This window comes from Podarcis muralis, chromosome 9 (genome assembly GCF_964188315.1).
Source record: "Podarcis muralis chromosome 9, rPodMur119.hap1.1, whole genome shotgun sequence".
NCBI lineage: Eukaryota > Metazoa > Chordata > Lepidosauria > Squamata > Lacertidae > Podarcis > Podarcis muralis.
Genome location: NC_135663.1, coordinates 53967168 through 53974347, shown reverse-complemented (window position 1 = coordinate 53974347; position 7180 = coordinate 53967168). Strand labels below are relative to the sequence as shown.

General features: G+C 44.1%; 1 protein-coding gene across 2 annotated transcripts in view; it reads left to right on the top strand.

The window, feature by feature from the left end:
- Positions 1-370: 370 nt before the first annotated feature.
- LNX1 (ligand of numb-protein X 1) overlaps positions 371-7180 on the top strand; it is a 121312-nt gene continuing 114502 nt past the window's right edge. The window contains exon 1 of one of the 2 annotated variants that reach the window (XM_028744381.2): positions 371-546. The gene's annotated coding sequence lies outside the window, so the exon portion shown is untranslated. The remainder of the gene's footprint in view (positions 547-7180) is intronic. The other variant, XM_028744384.2, reaches the window with a different exon arrangement.

Here is a 7180-nt window from a genome sequence, read left to right as displayed (position 1 = left end):
CTTTACCTTTACCTTTAACAATGCCTGAAATAATGGTTTGCTCACAGCCCCGCAGCATGCTTCTGCCCAAGCTCCAGTTTGAATTGGAGGACTTCTGGCTGCATGCACTGTTCCTGGGCTGGCATGGGCAGTAATTTCTCATAGAGACTTGAACATCATATGATGGCATCATTGTCAGCTGTAATGCACATGCTCGTTCTTTAGCTAATCTCTGTTCATACTGGTTTTGGAGCCACTACAGAAACGTGCAAAATCCTGCTGACCAGAGAGAACAACAGGATGAGTGCACACGGGACGTAACATTTCCTCTGACTTGCCGCTGTCAGATCTCCCCTTTTGCCTTGTTTAGAGCTGTTGCTCTTGCAAAGTTCCATTTCCTACCTCTGAGTTCACATCCTCCTCGTTTCCTTGTTTCTTCCCTCCTCTTTGCAGGAGAATTGTACTCCGAGAAGCCACAGCCCTTCTCCCCGCGGCCAGAGGCTCTTCCATCCCCACGCAGCTCTGTTAGATGTAGAAGACCCAAGTCCATGTGACCAGCTTCACAAGGTACGCTTTATGCAGTCAACTTGCTTTGATCATTTCTGTGGCATTCTGTATCAGTGAGTTGGGGCCAAACTAGACAATATCTATCTGTGCCCTTCAGTGCAGGGTTGGTATTTGCTTTGTTTTTTGCATACCGTAAATTGCCAGCATGGGCACCCTGATCTCAGTTGAGGCATTAGTTTGTGAGGGGGCTTTAACCCTTGGTCCTTGCTAGAGGATTGGGAGTCCTACACAGGTACCTAATTTGCTTGTGGTATGACTCCCATTCATTTCAATGGGAGTCCCCCCCCCCCGAAGAGAGCATTGTTTCTGCCCTTACAAAGCTACACTTTCCACCTTTCCTTGATCTTCATTATCTCAGAGACCCAGAGCTAACTTGGATTCTGCAGCCAGATAATATCCAATGTTTAAATCCTGATGGGATTTAAAACAAAACTGAAAACAGCCCTTGGGAGACTGACCTGGAGTTGTTGGAGGATTCTTGACTCTTTCCCTGCCTGCTGTTTTTCTGCTCATAATCCATCTTCCCAACTGTTTCCCCTATCATCACAATGGCAGAAAGCAATTTGGGACCCACATTTTTCTCCTTGTATGGAGAAAAGGTGCTGAGTTCGCTCAACTTTTAACAGAAAAGGAGTCAACAGGGAAAGGGTTAAGCATCCCCCCACCCCTCAAAAACTTATGTCCCTCCTCATTGATGCTTTCCTTTTCTTTTTAGAAGGTCACTGATGGGAAAGTTACACTTACATGTAACATCCAGGTTGTCTCCCAGTCTAAAGGCCTGCTGAAGAGTCAGTACCAATCTTGTATGTTGCTCCAAGTTTTGTATATTGCAATGAGCGTGTTAACTTTGCATGCAGGCAGACTATATTGTTAGGGGAAGATGGTTAAAAGCATATTTGTCCAATGATTTCTAGTTATGGGTCTGTTTTTTCTTTTGTCCCACTGCTTTACCCTGGAAAATGTATATTGCTGAACTGGGGCAAATTGGTTTTACTGTTGTTCTGATGCAGTGGCAAACAGGGGGTTTTCCCAGGGGGACACAAGAAACAACTCTTATACACATGTCCAAGAATCACAGGAAAAATGAAATGAAATACAGTGGTACCTTGGGTTACAAATTCTTCGGGTTACAAACGCTTCAGGTTACAGACTCCGCTAACCCTGCAGTAGTACCTCAGGTTAAGAACTTTACCTCAGGGTGAGAACAGAAATTGCGTGCTGGCGGCATGGTGGCAGTGGGAGGCCCCATTAGCTAAAGTGGTACCTCAGGTTAAGAAAAGTTTCAGGTTAAGAACGGACCTCCGGAACGAATTAAGTTCGTAACCAGAGGTACCACTGTATGGGACAAATGGAAGTGTGGGTGCGCTCTTAATGTGCCCGGCAATATCTCCTCCGGAAGTTCACAGCCCACACTGGGGATTGTATGGAAGACTGAGGGTATGAACTAGCATTGCAATATCACAGCTCTGTATGCAGCCTCTGCAGTTTGCATTTCATTTCATTTTTATTTATTGAATTTATATACCTCCCTATACCCGGAGGTCTCAGGGTGGTTCACAAAAAAAATCACAGTATATAAAATCAAATAATAATCCAATCACACACACACACACACAGAGAGAGAGAGAGAGAGAGAGAGAGAGCCACATTTTTTGTCGTTTAGTCGTTTAGTCGTGTCCGACTCTTTGTGGCCCCATGGACCAGAGCACACCAGGCACTCCTGTCTTCCGCTGCCTCCCGCAGTTTGGTCAAACTCATGCTGGTAGCTTCAAGAACACTGTCCAACCATCTCGTCCTCTGTCGTCCCCTTCTCCTTGTGCCCTCCATCTTTCCCAACATCAGGGTCTTTTCCAGGGAGTCTTCTCTTCTCATGAGATGGCCAAAGTATTGGAGCCTCAGTTTCAGGATCTGTCCTTCCAGTGAGTACTCATTTTAGGATGTTGATTAGATCAGCCAAAGGCCTGGTTAAAAAGGAACGTTTTTGCCTGGCGCCTAAAGGTATACAATAAAGGCGCCAGGCAAACTTCCCTGAGAAGAGCATTCCACAGACGGGGAGCCACTACAGAGCAGGCCCGTTCTTGTGTTACTACCCTCTAGATCTCTCACAGAGATCTCTCACATGAAAAAGGGCCTCAGAAGATGATCTCAGGGTCCGGGTAGGTTCATATGGAAAGAGGCAGTCCTTGAGGAATTGTATTCCTGGGCCGTTTAAGGCTTTCTAGGTCAGAACCAGCACTTTGAATTGGGCCCGGAAACTAGCCAGTGCAGTCAGACCAGGATCAGTGCAATATGTTCAAACCGTGAGCAACGTGGCTACTGAATTCTGCACCAGCTGCACCATGGGGCTGAAAAGCACTCCTCAAGTAACACCCTCTGGGAACGACCCTCCAAGCAGGACTGGAACCACCGCACCCCTAGTTGCGTGAATGTAGTGGCTTGAAAAAGTGCTTTCATATGATTCCAGCTGGGTTGTGATTCGCCTGCTTGGAACCCCTATATAGCTGGTTCCAGAAGTCAATCATATAAGTGCTTCCAGCTATAGGAAAGCAATGTTTACCAACATTTTACACCACAATCACATATGTATAACATTCATGTGACCTCGTATTTATGATCTTGTGCTGGAGCAGCAGCTAGGAATCCCCCCTCACTCCATCTCTTGAATCTATTTATTTACAGTGGTACCTCGGGTTAAGTACTTAATTCGTTCCAGAGGTCCGTTCTTAACCTGAAACTGTTCTTAACTTGAAGCACCACTTTAGCTAATGGGGCCTCCTGCTGCCACCGCGCCGCTGGAGCACGATTTTTGTTCTCATCCTGAAGCAAAGTTCTTAACCTGAAGCACTATTTCTGGGTTAGCGGAGTCTGTAACCTGAAGCGTATGTAACCTGAAGCGTATGTAACCTGAGGTACCACTGTATTAAGATTGAATTGGTTTATGCAGCCTATGGCACCTATCCGGGATACACCATGGAAGCGCATTTTTTTAAAATGTGCACAGTTTCTGTCTTTCTTAAGGCAGCAAAGGTTGGGTCATTGAATTCTACAATATCCCACACAGATCGGAATGGGGCAGATCCAGTTTAGCCGCAGAACCGTAACTTCCTGTTTGGGTGTTAACATAGAAATAAAGTCCTGAGTCTTCCTTTTCCCCTTTCAACTTCCTCATTGGGTGTTAACGTAAAATTAAATGACTCTCTTTAAAAAATGTAGACATCATTTCCATAATACATGTCCTGTCAGACCGAAAGGTTTTTTTGTTTGTTTGTTTGTCACGGGTGTAATTCTCCCCACCCAGTTACTCTAAAAGCTGCGTTAAGGCAATATGCCTAACTCCCCAAACTCCACCTAATTGCTTGCCTTTTTCAGTTTCTCTTCAGCTTTCAGCAGTCAGTCATATATGGTTGCCAATCTTCTGATCGACACTGCAATTACCTGATGCCTCTTGTGACATTATTATGTTGAATTAGAAGCTGTTTGTCAAGGCGCTTGCAGATCCTAACTTGTTTTCCAGTTGTAATGACAACTTCATTTCCCCCACCACCAGTAAGGATGTGGAGAAGGAAATGTTTGTGTTTCACAAATGTATGTCTTGCTAGGCAAGCTAAGAGTGGGGTGGGGGAAAGTAAGTGTGGATAAATCCATAGTCTCTTTCCTTCAGTTCTAACCAACATAAATGCCCAGCTGAAAGTATTGAATAATTAGATGGTAATATGCCTTAGTGATCTCTGAATGAATGAATGATTCATTCATTTATACCTTGTATTCAATGACTGCAGAGCCAACAATATGCACAGAACTCCACAGCATTGTTATAAGTAAAAATAAATAAATACACAGATCCTTCTGCTGCCTCCCACCCACCCCCAGAGCTTAGATCTAAATTTTGGAAGTAGAAAAGACAATAGAGAAAAGGGCAGGGAGAGACACACTAGCTGTGGATAAATGTAAGCAGCTAAAGCAGGCCCATGTACTTACTTACGCTTGTCTGTCGTTTGGGTTATAGTTGATCATTGAGACTGGGATCAAGCCACAGGTTTCACAGAAAATGTGCACCTGGAATCTAAAGGAGAAAAAGAGAGAAGGTGCTACAGGTACATTCAGTACATGTGCGGAATACTGCCATTTCAGCAGCTTGCAATGTTAGGGTATACAGTCGTACCTTGGTTCTTGAACTTAATCCATTCTGGGAGTCCATTCAACTCCTGAAACAATTCAAAAACCAAGGCTTGGGTTCCAATTGGCTGCAGGAGCTTCCTGCAGTCAAGCGGAAGACACGTCAGATGTTAATAATAATAATATAATTATTATTATTATTATTTATACCCCGCCCACCTGGCTGGGCTTCCCCAGCCACTCTGGGCAGCTTCCAAAAAATATTAAAATACTGTATTAAATATTAAATAATATTAAAATTAATTAATAATATTAAAATACTGCTTCTGAAAAACATTCGCAAAACAGAACACTTACTTCTGGGTTTGCGGTGTTTGGGACCCAAAATGTACGAGTACCAAGGCGTTGGAGAACCAAGGTATGACTGTATTTGGCTTTAGTTATGAATAGGGCACATGGCTGAACTGTGCCAGATCCACGCACAGCTGGTAGAAGTTGCTCATGAGAAAGCAGTCTTGTAGAAGCAGCCATGTGATCTCCTATTTTTCTAGTGAAATATAATCTTCCAATACTCAGCTCGTTTTCAGCAACTACAGCAGCTATATTCCACTGTGACATTATAACCATGTATCAGCTGAGGCTCTTTTTTTGTTTAGAGTCTGTGGTTTTTACTAGAACTTCCCACCCAGGGTGAGAATTATACTCCAGGGCAAGAGAAGCTGGACTCTGGATAGTACCGCTTTACTATCGGGGAATGAGTAACTCTGGCTTCAGAAGGGCAGTTGTGAAATCGCACTAAGATTCTGCAAATTTTCGATTTACTGCTTCTTTTGAAAAGAAGAAACAGTTACTGCCAGCTGTTTTTCCTTTTCTCCCCATAAAATATGAATGGGAAGAATCAAAACTGCTTACTGCCAGCCGCTCTCAACTCCAAATTCTCTTACAAGTTTACCAAGGCCTGTGGTTCCATTTTGGCTGATCAGCAGAGTGTGAAGGAAAGTCCATCTGCTGTTTTGATTCTAAAATACAAAAACATACTTTAAGCAACTTTGTGACCAGATAGGCTCCATCCTAATTACAAGATTGCAAGTTGATCACAAGTAGCCGCTAAGAAAACTGTATGGCTTGTCCCATTAGTAAATGTATTTTAGGATCAAAGTGGTGGGTTCTTGGCAAAGGAAAAACAGCAATAACAGCAGCAGCAACAACAGCAGCAGCAGCAGCAACAACAACAATTTATTTATACCCCACCCATCTGGCTGGATTTCCCCAGCCACTCTGGGTTGCTCCTAACGGATTATTATTAATAAAAAAGCAATAAAGCATCAAACATTAAAAACTTCCCTAAACAGGGTTGCCTTCAGATGTCTTCTAAAAGCCAGATAGTTCTTTATTTCCTTGACATCTGATAGGAGGCCGTTCCACAGGGTGGCTGCCACTACTGAGAAGGCCCTCTGCCTGGTTCCCTGTAACCTCACTTCTCGCAGTGAGGGAACCACCAGAAGGCCCTTGGAGCTGGACCTCAGAGTCCGGGCTGAATGATGGGGGTGGAGACGCTCCTTCAAGTATACTGAGCTGAGGCCATTTAGAGCTGTCAGGTCAGCACCAACACTTTGAATTGTGCTTGGAAATGTATTGGGAGCAAGTGTTCTGTGAAGCAGATGAGACATGAAAATCCCATTCTTTCATCAAGGGTTTGTTTCTGTTCTCTTCCACCACCCTGCCCCAAGTGCAGGAAGATGGGAAGCTGCCTTATACTGAGTCTGGCCACCTAGCTCAGTATGGTCTATATTGACCAGCAATAGCTTTCTTTGTTTCGGACTGCAGTTTTTCCCACTTGTACCTCGAGATGCCAGGGTTTGAACCCAGGGCATCCTGTGTGCTACACATGGGCTCTACCATTGAGCTACAACAGCCATTCCATAATACAATGCACAGCAGTCGAAACTTTCCCAATCTTAAAGCTAGGTCATTCACGCAGTTTGAAGCTCCTTCAGCTTGCCAGTGCCTCTTCCCAAAGGCAAATAAAATCAAAGATGGTTCAGGGCATCTTCCATCACATGAAAGCATATGAAGGTTGAACAATAGGTCCATGTAGCTCTGCCTATTTGACTTATGGAAGCTTTCCAAGATGTCTTTCTCAGCCCCTCTTCCCAAGATGCAGTCCACAACATCTGGAAGATGCCATATTGGCTATCCCTATCTTAGTGGATATCAATAAACACAGTGATATATTGCAAATAACTTTTTGTTCCCTCTGCCAATGCTCCAAATTCCTTGACTGGATGTGATTTCATCACTGGTTCAACTCGAGCCCAAAACAGAGATGTCAGGTAGGGATTCAGGCCACCCATCAGTGGTCAAATGAAGAAACTCAGGTGAGGACAACCACATTACCCATGAAGTCTCCTTGCACCAATAAGTCTGAGCAGGTCATATGTTATTCCCTGAACCCTGTAAAAGATTCCAACTAAGGCTGGCTTGATAGTCTGAACAACAAAACCTTCTTGCCAACTAC